The following is a 16,100-nucleotide window of genomic DNA, read 5'->3' as shown; positions in this document are numbered from 1 at the left end:
TGAACCCAATCATAAATAGCCTATAGCTTGGCCGGGTCCATTTCAATAGCAGACGGGGACAAAATGAATCCCAAAAGCGAAATCCTCTGTACACCAAAAAGACATTTCGATCCCTTAACATACAGAGTATTTTCCCTCAAAATCCGGAACACAGTCCGGACATGTTCCACATGAGAATCCCAATCACTGGAAAAAATCAAAATATCATCCAGATAAATGATCAAAAACTTATCCACATGGTCCCGGAAAATATCGTTCATAAAAGAGTGGAAGATGGAAGGGGCATTAGTGAGCCCAAAAGGCATCACCGGGTACTCAAAATGTCCCTCCGGAGTATTAAACGCCATCTTCCATTCATCCCCGTGCTTGATGTGAATAAGATGATACACCTCCCTGAGGTCAAGTTTGGTAAACCAACAAGCACTTTTAACTCTGGAAAATAAATCAGAAATCAGGGGTAACGAGTAGAGTTGAGCGACTTTTGGTTTTTAGGGTCACGTTTCGTTTCGTGAAACCCGACTTTTCCAAAAGTCGGGTCGAGCAAGATCGTCCGATTTTAGGGAAAAGTCGGGGTCGTCCCGAAACACGAAACCCAATGTAAGTCAATGGGGAATAAAAGTCGGCAGTGAGAGGAGGACAGGAAACACACCTACAGTGCCCATTTGAATGCCAAAAGCATCAATTCTTCTTTCTTAAGCTTGTCAACCTTAATTAACTTCATAATACAAGTTACGCACTGAAAAATGGGGGTTATTTGGCTACAAACTGTGGGGGGGGAGGGCTGGCTCCAGGTTTTCATGTGCCCTGGGCGAAAGAGCGCCCCTTTAACACATACCACAACTCATCATGCTCCGATACGGCAGAGAAATAGCGGTATAGTACAATGAAAAATACCTCACTTTTTACATCTCATGACGAGGCCCATCTATTTCTCCATACAGAATCATTGGTCCCATATAATGTTTGAAACAGTTTATGATGAGCTCCACATAATGCTACAGTATATGTTGGTCCCCATGGATGAAGCTCCACTGTCTTATGGGCCCAAATAATGCTCCAAACATAATGGGCCCCATTTCTAATGCTCTAGTGTATAATGGGACCTGTAAATGCTGCTCCAGTGTCTGATGTCCACCTTTGGAATGTTCCAGTGTATGGTGGGCCCCATCTATCAGTGTATAGTGCTCCCCAAAAATTGCTGTCCCAACATTGAAAACAATCAAATAAGTCTCCTCGCTAGGGAATCCCTGTACTTGTCTGGACAGGTGCTGTAGCTTGCTTAACAGCTCGCCAGCCGTTCTCACGCCCAGTATGGATTACACGTGATTGCTCAAAGGTGAGAAAGGGTACCGTATCCCCAGATAACATGTATGGATAGCGTACACATTCAAAATATATGTCTCAGGAGGCAGGCTCAGACGGTGTTAGGCCCAGTATGGATTGCACGTGATTGCACAAAGGTTAGAAAGGGTACCGTATCCCCGGATAACATGTATGGATAGCGTACACATTCAAAATATATGTCTATACAGCATGAGGCAGGCTCAGACGGTGTTAGGCCCAGTATGGATTGCACGTGATTGCACAAAGGTTAGAAAGGGTACCGTATCCCTGGATAACATGTATGGATAGCGTACACATTCAAAATATATGTCTATACAGCATGAGGCAGGCTCAGACGGTGTTAGGCCCAGTATGGATTGCACGTGATTGCACAAAGGTTAGAAAGGGTACCGTATCCCTGGATAACATGTATGGATAGCGTACACATTCAAAATATATGTCTCAGGAGGCAGGCTCAGACGGTGTTAGGCCCAGTATGGATTGCACGTGATTGCACAAAGGTTAGAAAGGGTACCGTATCCCTGGATAACATGTATGGATAGCGTACACATTCAAAATATATGTCTATACAGCATGAGGCAGGCTCGGACGGTGTTAGGCCCAGTATGGATTGCACGTGATTGCACAAAGGTTAGAAAGGTTACCGTATCCCTGGATAACATGTATGGATAGCGTACACATTCAAAATATATGTCTCAGGAGGCAGGCTCAGACGGTGTTAGGCCCAGTATGGATTGCACGTGATTGCACAAAGGTTAGAAAGGGTACCGTATCCCCGGATAACATGTATGGATAGCGTACACATTCAAAATATATGTCTATACAGCATGAGGCAGGCTCAGATGGTGTTAGGCCCAGTATGGATTGCACGTGATTGCACAAAGGTTAGAAAGGGTACCGTATCCCTGGATAACATGTATGGATAGCATACACATTCAAAATATATGTCTATACAGCATGAGGCAGGCTCAGACGGTGTTAGGCCCAGTATGGATTGCACGTGATTGCACAAAGGTTAGAAAGGGTACCGTATCCCTGGATAACATGTATGGATAGCATACACATTCAAAATATATGTCTCAGGAGGCAGGCTCAGACGGTGTTAGGCCCAGTATGGATTGCACGTGATTGCACAAAGGTTAGAAAGGGTACCGTATCCCTGGATAACATGTATGGATAGCGTACACATTCAAAATATATGTCTATACAGCATGAGGCAGGCTCAGACGGTGTTAGGCCCAGTATGGATTGCACGTGATTGCACAAAGCTTAGAAAGGGTACCGTATCCCTGGATAACATGTATGGATAGCGTACACATTCAAAATATATGTCTATACAGCATGAGGCAGGCTCAGACGGTGTTAGGCCCAGTATGGATTGCACGTGATTGCACAAAGGTTAGAAAGGGTACCGTATCCCCGGATAACATGTATGGATAGCGTACACATTCAAAATATATGTCTCAGGAGGCAGGCTCAGACGGTGTTAGGCCCAGTATGGATTGCACGTGATTGCACAAAGGTTAGAAAGGGTACCGTATCCCCGGATAACATGTATGGATAGCGTACACATTCAAAATATATGTCTATACAGCATGAGGCAGGCTCAGACGGTGTTAGGCCCAGTATGGATTGCACGTGATTGCACAAAGGTTAGAAAGGGTACCGTATCCCCGGATAACATGTATGGATAGCGTACACATTCAAAATATATGTCTCAGGAGGCAGGCTCAGACGGTGTTAGGCCCAGTATGGATTGCACGTGATTGCACAAAGGTTAGAAAGGGTACCGTATCCCTGGATAACATGTATGGATAGCGTACACATTCAAAATATATGTCTCAGGAAGCAGGCTCAGACGGTGTTAGGCCCAGTATGGATTGCACGTGATTGCACAAAGGTTAGAAAGGGTACCGTATCCCTGGATAACATGTATGGATAGCGTACACATTCAAAATATATGTCTCAGGAGGCAGGCTCAGACGGTGTCAGGCACAGTATGGATTTGACGGCCCAGATTACACAGCGGAGGAGCAGGGAGAGGTAAAGATTGCAAATGCTGGGGCCCTGCCCAAGCAAGGGGGGCCCACTCGTGGGCGTCGGTACTGGCACTGGGCCCCTCATAGTACAGCGGTGTGTCTGACGGCGGCTGTGCACCACCACCGTCAGAGACACTTGATTGCACTATGAGGGACCCTGTGCCAGTGCCCGCGCCCAAGAGTCGGCCTACCCACCTGTCCAGGGCAACGGCACTCGCACGGTGTCGTGCGGTAGGTGGTGACCCCGGCCATGGGGGGGGAGGCAGCACAGTTAGGGAGTTTTAGAAAGTGGCATATGTTGATGTTGGACATTCAGCTGATGCAAAAGGCGAAATAGGTGAAGTACCAGGAAGAGGTGGACCAAAGCAAGCCATTTTTCTGTCACCTTATGTGTCATCAGGGGAAGGTGGGACAAAATCCTTGGAAACCCATGCGTGGTTCATTTTAATGAAGGTTAGATCATCCACATTTTGGGTTGACAGACGGGTCCTTTTTTCTGTCAGGATTGATCCAGCTGCACTGAAGACTCTTTCCGATAGCACACTTGCAGCTGGGCAAGCGAGCTCCTGTAAGGCATATTGGGCCAATTCAGGCCAGGTGTCCAGTTTAGCGGCCCAATAGTCAAAGGGGAATGACCTGTGTGGGAGAACATCGATATGGGAGGAAAAGTAGTTTGTTACCATAGTTGACAACTGCTGTCTCCTGTCACTTTCCATCGATGCAGTATTACCAGTTGTGTGAGCGGTATTTGAAAAATCAGTCCACAACATTGTCATGAAACCCCTGTCTCCAACGCCACTTCTGCTGTGTGCACCACGAACACCTCTGCCAAGCTGCCGCCGGCCCGTACGGCTCGTGTGAGAACCATCACCACTGCTGTGTGCTGGGAATGCCTCAAGCAACCGATTTACCAGAGTTGCTTGTTTATTAGCCAATATTAGGTCAAGGTTCTCCTGTGGCATGATGTTTTGTAATTTGCCTTTATAGCGTGGATCCAGGATGCTGGCCAACCAGTAGTCGTCATCGTTCATCATTTTGGCAATGCGGGGGTCCCTTTTTAGGATCCGCAAGGCATAATCTGACATGTGGGCCAATGTTCCTGGTGTCAATGATGCACTGCGAGTGCTGGGTGGAGGAGCACTTTCTGGCAAATCCACATCCCTCCAGTCACGCACAAACCCTGTACCAGACCTTGCCACGCCAACATTTTCACTTGCCCCACGAGATGCATCCTCCTCCCCTAAGTAATCATCCCCATCATCCTCCTCCTCCTCCTCTTCTTTCTCCACCTCGTCCAGGAGAGGTCCCTGAGCAGACAATGGCTGAATGTCATCAAGGATTCCCTCCTCCTCTTCCTCCTCATCAACATTGGCTGCAGACACCTGCTCCTTAAGGTGCGTCAAAGTTTGCATGAGCAGACGCGTAAGTGGAATGCTCATGCTTAGGATGGCGTCGTCTGCGCTTACCAGCCGTGTGCATTCCTCAAAACACTGAAGGACTTTACAAAGGTCTTTCAGCTTCGACCACTGCACGCCTGTCAACTCCATGTCTGCTCTCAAAGTGCCTGGCCGTGTATCCTCCCACAAATGCATTATGGCCTGCCTCTGCTCGCACAGCCGCTCCACCATGTGCAGGGTGGAGTTCCACCTTGTTGCAATGTCGATAATGAGGCAGTGGTTGGGAAGGTGGAGCAATCGCTGCAGCTTCTGCATACGAACGGAGTGTACAGGCGACCAGCGGATGTGCGCGCACAGTCTTCGCACCTTCTGGAGCAGGGCTGTTAACTCCGGATAATTTTTGAGGAAGCACTGCACCACCAGGTTCAAGGTGTGAGCCAAGCAAGGTATGTGGCTGAGTTTTGAAAGGGCTATGGCTGCCACAAAATTACGGCCGTTATCACTAACTACCTTGCATGCCTCAAGATGTACACTGCCCAGCCATGACTCAGTTTGTCGCTTCAAGTACTCGGCCAGCACCTCGGCGGTGTGTCTGTCGCCCAAACACATCATCTGCAGCACAGCCTGCTGACGCTTTCCACTAGCTGCTCGATAGGGGGACACATCGTGTGCAACAGTGGCAGCTGCAGATGGAGTGCTCGTACGACTGCGCTCTGTGGACGAGCTTTCGCTTCTGGAGGAGGTGGAGGAGGAGGATGGTCGAACGCCTACAGCCAACTGTTTCCTATACCGTGGGCTAGGCAGCACTGTCCCACCACCGCTGTCCCCTGTGGACCCTGCATCCACCACATTAACCCAGTGCGCAGTGATGGACACGTAACGGCCCTGGCCATGCCGACTGGACCATGCATCAGTTGTGAGGTGCACCTTTCCGCTCACTGACTGCTTGAGTGCATGGACAATGCGGTCTTTCACATGATGGTGGAGGGCTGGGATGGCTTTGCGAGAGAAGAAGTGGCGACTGGGTAGGTCATAGCGTGGTACTGCATAGGCCATGAGTTCGCGGAAAGCTGTGCTTTCCACCAACCGAAAGGGCATCATCTCAAACGAGATTAGTTTGGCAATGTGGGCGTTCAAACCCAGTGTACGCGGATGAGAGACTGAGTACTTTCTTGACCTACTCATAGTGTCTGGGAGGGTGAGCTGGACTTGAGAGCTGCATATGGTGGAAGTAGCGGTGGACAGGGCGGACTGAGAGAGGGTTGATGATGGTGATGGAGTTGGTGTTCTTTCTGATGGCCTAGAATCAGTATTTCGTTGATATAACAGTGGGATTCCCTGACTGCTGTGGTCTTGCAACGACACTTCAACATTTGCTGCTGTGCTAACCGGTGGGCTTACAGTGGGGGAAACAATGTAGCGTTGCTGACTACCTTCGTTGTGATCAGTTGCACATGTGGCACTTGAGGTTTGGTGTTGTGTCCACGCTTGCAAGTGCATGCTGGTTAAATGTCTAAGCATGCAACTGGTATTCAAATTTTTCAGATTTTTCCCTCGGCTAAAGGTCTTTGCGCACTTCTTACAGATAACCTTGGCCTGATCATGAGGATTTTGTTCAAAAAAGTGCCACACTGCACTCTTCCTACTTTGGCAGACATTTTGCGGCCTAGCAAGCTGTGATCTTTTGACCCTCTGGACAAGCTGTCCAGCAACTCTTTTGATGTTTGGAACCTGTCTTTGGAGTGCTCCGGGCCTGCCAGATAACAGCTGTTGCGATGTCGATGTCTGCTGTGGATGCTCCTCATCTGAGCTATTGGAAGCAGCACCCTCTTCCCCAAATGGATGCTAATCTGGGTCAACAACTGGGTCATCCATCATCTCCTTTTCTATGTCATGTGCACCTTCCTCTGTGTCACCGTGTATGGTGGTATAGTGTGCGGGAAGGGGCACCTGAGTCTCATCAGGGTCAGAATCTGGCTCTGTACACTGCGAGGACAATGTAGTGCTCTGAGTGAATGTACCAGCAGAATCATCCATCAGCGGCTGTGCATCAGTGCACTCCATGTCAGATTCATCTTGGCCTGGGTAATTCACCATTTGACTTGATAATCCAGGCATGGTATGTGAAAACAGCTCCATGGAGTAATCAGTAGTATGGCCTGCGTCATCCTTCAATCTTGGTTGGGGTGAAGGACACAAGGAAAGGTGTGGTTCATGAACATGAGCCTCCAATGACGACTCAGTGCTTTTACTTTTTACAACTGAAGAAGAGGAGGCGATAGAGCTGGAGGCTGAGTCAGCAATGTAAGACAAAACTTTTTCCTGATGCTCTGGCTTTAAAAGCGGTTTGCCAACTCCTAGAAAACTAAGCGTTCGAGGCCTTATGTAGCCAGACGATGACGCAGGGTCAGCACCTCCTGCATTCGGTCCTATTTTGCTCTTGCCACTACCATCAGATCCACCACCAACACCATCATTACCAGCTGCCAACCCCCGCCCAATTCCACGGCCTCTTCCACCAGCCTTCCTCATTTTTGGTAGAAATGTAGACAAAATCCAACAAACTATATAGTAATGTAAAACAAAGTACAACGTGTCTATAGGACAGGGGAGATTTTGAATTTCTGCACACACTTGTGGACAGTGGACACTTTTGGATTGTGTGAGGCCCACTGATATCTGAGCGCTATGTGACAGGCTCGATGGCACTGCTGTGACAAAAGTGACTAGAGGATAAGGGAGATTTTGAATATCTGCACACACTTTTGGACACTGGACACTTTTGGATTGTGTGAGGCCCACTGATATCTGAGCGCTATGTGACAGGCTCGATGGCACTGATGTGACAAAAGTGACTAGAGGATAAGGGAGATTTTGAATATCTGCACACACTTTTGGACACTGGACACTTTTGGATTGTGTGAGGCCCACTGATATCTGAGCGCTATGTGACAGGCTCGATGGCACAGCTGTGACAAAAGTGACTAGAGGATAAGGGAGATTTTGAATTTCTGCACACACTTGTGGACAGTGGACACTTTTGGATTGTGTGAGGCCCACTGATATCTGAGCGCTATGTCACAGGCTCGATGGCACTGCTGTGACAAAAGTGACTAGAGGATAAGGGAGATTTTGAATTTCTGCACACACTTGTGGACAGTGGACACTTTTGGATTGTGTGAGGCCCACTGATATCTGAGCGCTATGTGACAGGCTCGATGGCACAGCTGTGACAAAAGTGACTAGAGGATAAGGGAGATTTTGAATTTCTGCACACACTTGTGGACAGTGGACACTTTTGGATTGTGTGAGGCCCACTGATATCTGAGCGCTATGTCACAGGCTCGATGGCACTGCTGTGACAAAAGTGACTAGAGGATAAGGGAGATTTTGAATTTCTGCACACACTTTTGGACAGTGGACACTTTTGGATTGTGTGAGGCCCACTGATATCTGAGCGCTATGTGACAGGCTCGATGGCACAGCTGTGACAAAAGTGACTAGAGGATAAGGGAGATTTTGAATTTCTGCACACACTTGTGGACAGTGGACACTTTTGGATTGTGTGAGGCCCACTGATATCTGAGCGCTATGTGACAGGCTCGATGGCACAGCTGTGACAAAAGTGACTAGAGGATAAGGGAGATTTTGAATTTCTGCACACACTTGTGGACAGTGGACACTTTTGGATTGTGTGAGGCCCACTGATATCTGAGCGCTATGTGACAGGCTCGATGGCACAGCTGTGACCAAAGTGACTAGAGGATAAGGGAGATTTTGAATCTCTGCACACACTTTTGGACACTGGACACTTTTGGATTGTGTGAGGCCCAATGAATATCTGAGCGCTATGTGACAGGCTCGATGGCACAGCTGTGACAAAAGTGACTAGAGGATAAGGGAGATTGGATTGCTTTTAAAAAAGCAGTTTGCGGAGCAGTGGGTAAACAGCAATGCCAGCCTGTCAGGAAGCCTTAGAAGGCAGCCCAACAACCAACACCACTGATACACCACTATATAGCCTCCCCTTGCACTGCACACACAGTGACTGGTGTGTTGTGCAGGCCAAATTGATAGCAGCAGAAGCAGTTTTTTTTTCTTCTCAGCAGGACAAAAAAAAAAAATTGGGATTGCTTTTAAAAAAGCAGTTTGCGGAGCAGTGGGTAAACAGCAATGCCAGCCTGTCAGGAAGCCTTAAAAGGCAGCCCAACAACCAACACCACTGATACACCACTATATAGCCTCCCCTTGCACTGCACACACAGTGACTGGTGTGTTGTGCAGGCCATATCGCTAGCAGCAGAAGCAGTTTTTTTGTCTTCTTCCCTGCCTAACTCTCTCCCTACAGAATCAGCAGCAACCTCTCCCTATACTAAGATCGGCAGAAGTAAGATGGCGGTCGGCGTGCACGCCCTTTTATACCCCCTGTGACGCCCACCAAAGCAAGCCAATCACTTGCATGCCCTTCTGAAAGATGGTGGTGACCCGTGCCTATGTCATCACGTTGCCACAGTGTCCGTGGATCCTGATTGGCTGAAAAAGAGCGCAAAACAAACTTTTGAAACGCGACTTTGGCGCGTAAGTCGCCGACCTCGTGGCCGACCTCATCCTAGGGTCGGGTTTCATTTCATGAAACCCGACTTTGCCAAAAGTCGGCGACTTTTGAATTTTTTCGACCCGTTTCGCTCAACTCTAGTAACGAGTACTGATATTTAACAGTGATTTTGTTAAGGGAGCAATAGTCAATACATGGCCTTAATGAGCCATCTTTTTTGGCCACAAAGAAAAAAACAGCACCCAAAGGCGAAGAGGATGGTCTGATATAACCCTTTTCCAATGATTCCTTGATATAAGATTGCATAGCATCATGTTCAGGTGCCGAAGAGTTGATAAGCCGACCCTTGGGAAATTTACAACCGGGCATTAACTCAATTGCGCAGTCATAACTCTTATGGGGAGGCAAAGATGAGGACTTACTCTCACTAAATACATCAGAAAAATCAGCCAAATAGTCAGGAACGTCTTGAGACTGGGGAGAGGTGGAGAATAGAGATGAGCGACTTTGCCTTTTTTCGGGTCGAGTCGGGTTTCATGAAACCCGACTTTCTCAAAAGTCGGGTCGAACGAAATCGGCCGATTATCGTGAAAAGTCGAAGGCCAACTGAAACACGAAACCCAATGCAAGTCAATGGGGAAGCAAAGTCGGCAGCTAGTGGAGGACATTAAACACACCTACAGTGCCCATTTCAATGGCAAAAACATCAATTTTTATTACTGAAGCTTGTCAACCTTAATTTACTTCATAATACTAGTTACGCACTGAAAGCTGGGGGTTATTTGGCTAAAGTTGTGGGGGGGTAGGGCTGGCTCCAGGTTTTCATGTGCCCTGGGCCAAAGAGCGCCCCTTTAACACATACCACAGTTTATGATCCTCTGATACGGCAGAGAAATAGCGGTATAGTGCAATGAAAAATACTTCACTTTTTACATCTCATGACTGATATCGATTTTAAATTCTCCAATAGCTCCAAAAACGGACAGTATATTACTCCATACAGTATTATGGGCATCGCATAGTGCGCTATACAGAGTAATGAGGCCCATATATATCTCTATACAGAATCATTGGTTCCATATAATGTTTGAAACAGTATATGATGAGCTCCACATAATGCTACAGTATATGTTGGTCCCCATGGATGAAGCTCCACTGTCTTATGGGCCCAAATAATGCTCCATATATAATGGGCCCCATTTCTAATGCTCCAGTGTATAATGGGCCCTGTAAATGCTGCTCCAGTGTCTGATGTCCACCTTTGGAATGCTCCAGTGTATGGTGGGCCCCATATATCATTCTCCAGAGTATAGTGCTCCCCAAAAATTGCTGTCCCAACATTGAAAACAATTAAATAAGTCTCCTCGCTAGGGAATCCCTGTACTAGTCTGGACTCCTCCTCGTCCCCATCTTCCATCTCACTGCACTTGGCTGTTTAGGCAGAGGGCATACAGACGTGATGTCATTGCGCTCTCTGATCAGAATATCACTGTCAGGACACGCGGAAGACGTCATGGCGGTGGAGCAGGGAGAGGTAAGTATTTCAACTTTGCAAGTGCTGTGATCCGGAGCAAGCAGGGGGGCCCACTCGTTGGCGACGGCACTGGCACAGGGCCCCTCATAGTACGGTGGTGTGTGGCGGTGTGTCCCACCGACAGAGACACTTTTGCGTACTATGAGGGGCCCTGTGCTAGTGCCATCACCCATGAGTATGCCCCCCACCTGCTCAAGGAACCTGCACTTTCATCTGCACCTTCCTCTTTGTCACCTTGTAAGGTGGTATAGTATGCAGGAAGGGGAACCTGAGTTTCCTCAGGGTCACATTCTGGCTGTGTAGAGTGTGAGGGGAATGTAGTGGTCTGGGTCAATGTACCAGCAGAATCATCTAGCAGTGCCTGGGCATCAGTGCACTTGTGGCGTCCCCAGGAGTACGGTCGCCACAGTGGCATTACCTTCCTCCTAGGGAGTGTGTTGTCAAGCTTGGGAGCAACGAAGGATCTCTCTAGCAGTGAAACCAACACACAACACATTTCCCACTCCAGGCTAGCAGGGAGACCTCTGAACCTGACTGCTGAGGAGCTGCTCTCTGTGGTCGGGAGGAGGTAAGTTAGGGCACTCTGTGCAGGGAAGGGGAAGTGTGTGGACGTTAGAAGGGGAGCTGGAGGATGAGCAGAGTTAAGGCTCACTCCTAGCTGGAGCGCATGGTCCAGATTCCGGTCTCCGAGTTTGTAGGGACACTGACGTTCCTGCAGCCAAAACCGGAGGAAGTAGCAGTTGTAAATGCTCTGTACCCAACTAAGGCTCGGAGGCCCCAGCATCGACGTGTGGGAGCCAGAAGGAAAAGGCTAGGGCTGCCTGCCATACGATAAAGATCCAAAAGAGAGTCAACAGGGGGAACTTCATTGAACTCAGCACTGCGAATACCTCAGATAAGCGCTAGAACGGAGGCCACACTACATATCTGCAGAGAGAGAATTCGAAATTGGCTTTCAGGCTGACCAACTCCTTCTCCATCTGTACTCTGGGTCCTGGATGGCACTTACCAAGTACAGGTAAAGGAACTGCATGACTGTGTATGTCATCTTTCACTTGCGCCTGGCGCACGGCTCTGCTACATCCTGCACTGCACACCATCTACCAACTCTTTCATCTGCCCTGCGACTACGGCCCTACCTGTGCAGGGCTTCTACATCTTAGCTGCACCACAACATCTGTCCCAGAGAAGCGACACTGCAGCGCTGGTCAATCTAATCAGAAACCACAGGTGGCGTCATGTATCATTCACCTATAAACGTAATTCACCCCTTTGCATGGATGCCCGGGGCCACGGAACGGGTCACCACCACCGTGACACATCCCTGTGAGACACCGGCCCGGTACCAATTAACCCCACTGCCCTGGCTGGCCACCCACACTCCATGTCTGATTGATCTTGGACTTGGGAATACATGATTTGACTTGATAACCCAGGCATGGTATGATAGAAAGAGCTACATGGACTAATGTGAAGTGTGGCCTGCTGCATCATTCACTTTTGGTGGGGGTGAAGGACACAAGGAAAGGGGTTCTTCCTGACCAGGAGCCAGCACTTGACGACTCAGTGCTTGCATTTTTTGAAACTTCAGAAGAGGAGGGCATATTTGCTGGAGTCTGTTTCGGCAATGTAAGCCAAAACCAGTTCCTCTTGCTCCACCTTTAAAAGCGGTTAACCTACTCCCAGAAAAGGTAGCCTTCCAGGCGTTCCGGAGCCAGACCATGACGCAGGCTCAACACCTCCTGCCTTAGCTGCTATTGTGCTTTTGCCACTACCAGCAGATGCACCACCACCATCAGCACCAGCTGGCCCCCCCACGTCCGCGGCCTCTTCCACCAAACTTCAAAATTTTGCAGAAAATAGACCCAAAATAACATCAGATATATGGCACTGTATCAGAAGCGTACAGCTCTATTCAGTCAAAGGATAATTGTCAATCTCCCTATATATTCCATCAGTCACACAGAGACGATCACAGGCTCAGTATGGATTAGACAAGAATATAAAAATTAGACAAAGTGTACAGTATCAACAGATAGCAGGTATATATAGTATAGTTTAAACATTCTAAATCTCCGTAGATATTTGAGGAGGCACACACAGACACTCTCAGGCTCAGTATTGGATTACAACACAATCTAAAAAGCCGTAAAACGGTAATGGATCTCAAGAGTACAGCTGTACACAGTGTAGGTGTCATTGTTGTCAATTTCAGTATTTATTTCCACAGTCAGAAAATAACTCTCACTTGGTCAGTTTGGATTAGACCAGAATATAACAAGCAGTAAATGGGTAATGTATCCCAAGCATAGAGCTGTATACAGTGTTGGGGTAATTTTTAAATGTACATCTAAATTGCAGGAGTAACCCATGGACACTCACATGCTCAGGATGGATCACACCACAATATAACAAGAAGATCCGCAAGAAATAATCACACATGTGGGACAATGTTCCAGGTGTCAATGATACACTTAGAGTGTTGGTTGGAGGAGGACTTCCTGGCAGAAAGGGTACAGTATCACCAGATACCAGGTATATATAGCATAGTTTAAACATTAACAATGTATGTCTATATATCAGGAGTAGTGTTGAGCCACCCCGCTAGTGTTTTGGTTCGTCGCACAGGAGGCAAGTTCGTCGAATGTTCGTCGAACGTTCGAAGAACACCGTCGAACCCCATTCAAAACAGTGGCAGGCAAACACAAACACATAGAAAACAATTACAAAACACCTTTAAAGGTGTCCCAAAGCAGACAAAATGCTCAGAAAATAAAAATAACATATGGAAAAGGGCAACTACATTTTGAAAAGAGGTGGAGGAGTAAAAGGAGGAGGTGGAGGAGACACAGATATAGGCTTGTCATGCCCTTAGAAAGTCAAGAAACGCTGGAATAAAAATGTAAAATGCAAACCAAAAAAATAAAAAATTCTGAAATCGAACACGATCATATACCGTCGGACTGCCCACCAATAAATTATGGCAACTGCCGATGGGGCGGCGTTATTCACATGAACCTCCAAACTGCGTCCATGAAGGCAAAGTGTTTGGTTTCCGGGGGCTGTATAATTGCAAAGCTGAACCTTAAAGGAATGTCCAAAAGGGCACCACCAGGAGTGGAGCCTGTGGCTTAATTGGACTCCACCAGGGAAACCACAACCATACAAGCTACAGAAAAGATGGACAAATTGCAAGCTTTGTCATTTCTGTGTGTGGTGTGGTATGTCCGTTTGTAGTTGTGCTAGCGATTTCTCAGCTTTATTCCGTTAACGACCGAGACTCCGGCATGCCCCCGCGGTACGCGTCAAGCTTACTAGAGGGATATGCGAGGCTCTGGCACGCGAGATCGAGCAATAACAGGTCTATCATGCCCTTAAATGTCCGGGGCTGCATGCACGCTACACTGAATGGACCAGCTTTTGTCGCTTACAGGTGCTGATAACCCGCTGAACACCGTTAGTGATGGGGATCTGGGATTCCAATTATTCCCCGCAAACGATAATTTCCCAGTAAGTGGAGGTCAACCGCAATTACGGAATTAGGCCTAACTGGCATTCCTGACAAAATGAAAAAATTACGTGTCCAAACCACAGGTGCTGTAGCTTGCTTAACAGCTCGGCAGCCGCTCTCAAGCCCAGTAAGGATTCGACAACATTGTAGAAAGTTGATAAAGGGTACAGTCTCACCGGATAACACATATATATGTAGCAGGAGGCAAGCTCAGACGGTCTCAGGCCCAGTATGGATTAGACGTGATTGGACAAAGGTGAGAAATGGTACATTATCACTGGATAGCAGGTATATATAGCATAGTTTAAACATTTAAAATCTCCGTGTTCTCAGTATGGATTAGACAACAATCTAAAAAGTAGAAAAAAGGAATTGTTTTTGGAGCGTACACCAGTATATACTTTTGGTGGTATTTTTAAATCTTCATATATATTTCTGTCTCAGTAAGACAGTCCAGCCTCTCCGACATAGGAAATGAGATGCATACAATAACTGACATAAAGTCTAGTGATTGCAGAAGTCTAGGAATTAACAATCACGAGAAAAACTGCCGTCACAATTCTCAGAGGCGATGCTGACCCTCAATTAATTTGTGTGTGGAGACAGCGAAAACATAACTTTGTGAAGAAAGTGTTGCTGTAACGCAGTACCGTTGATCCCATCAGCGTTACTCATCTCCATCAAATTTTAATCACAGGGAGAGATGTAAACATGTTGCTCACTGCCTATCATGATCTGTCACGTAACTTTGGAGTGCAAAAGACAGAAGCCACAGGTCGTAGGTGATTCTATGGGATTGGCATGAGAGGGCACATTTAAAAATGTGCGCCGGAATGTCACGCGTCTGTGAGTAGGAAAACTGTGAAAGCTGATGATAAACCACCATTACATGTCATTGTGAGTCGAGGTCCATAAGAAATGGAAGCCACTGATCAGTTGAAGCTAGAGCCCGGCCAGCGGGACAGGGCATACCTACGTCTTAACCATCATCTATCAGTTCAACAAATTTGTAGTGGCAGTCCCAGTGAAGGATTTGACAGCACAGACTACACAGCGGAGGAGCAGGAAGAGGTAAACATTGAAAATGCTGTGGCCCTGCCCAAGCAAGGGGGGCACACTCGTGGGTGTCGGTACTGGCACTGGGCCCCTCATAGTACGGCGGTGTGTCTGACGGCGGGTGTGCACCCCCACCGTCAGAGACACTTGATTGCACTATGAGGGACCCTGTGCCAGTGCCCGCGCCCAAGAGTCGGCCCACCCACCTGTCCAGGGCAACGGCACTAGCACGCTTGGGTGCGCTAGGTGGTGGCCCCAGCCATGGGGGGGAGGCAGCCCAGTTAGGGAGGTTTACAAAATGGCATATGTTGATGTTGGACATTCAGCTGCTGCAAAAGGCGAAATTGGGCAAGTGCGAGGAAGAGGAGGACCAAAGCAAGTCATTTTTCTGGCAACCTAGGTGTCATCAGGGGAAGGTGGGACAAAATCCTTGGAAACCCATGCATGGTTCATTTTAATGAAGGTTTGATCATCCACATTTTGGGTCGACAGACGGGTCCTTTTTTCTGTTAGGATTGATCCAGCTGCACTGAAGACTCTTTCTGATAGCACACTTGCATCTAGGCAAGCGAGCTCCTGTAAGGCATATTGTGCCAATTCAGGCCAGGTGTCCAGTTTAGCGGCGCAATAATCAAATGGGAATGACCTGTGAGGGAGAACATCG

The sequence above is a fragment of the Dendrobates tinctorius genome, unplaced genomic scaffold, assembly GCF_039654945.1.
Source record: "Dendrobates tinctorius isolate UK_male_01 unplaced genomic scaffold, ASM3965494v1 ptg000162l, whole genome shotgun sequence".
NCBI classification, from domain to species: Eukaryota; Metazoa; Chordata; class Amphibia; order Anura; family Dendrobatidae; genus Dendrobates; species Dendrobates tinctorius.
Note: the sequence above shows the minus strand (reverse complement) of the source record.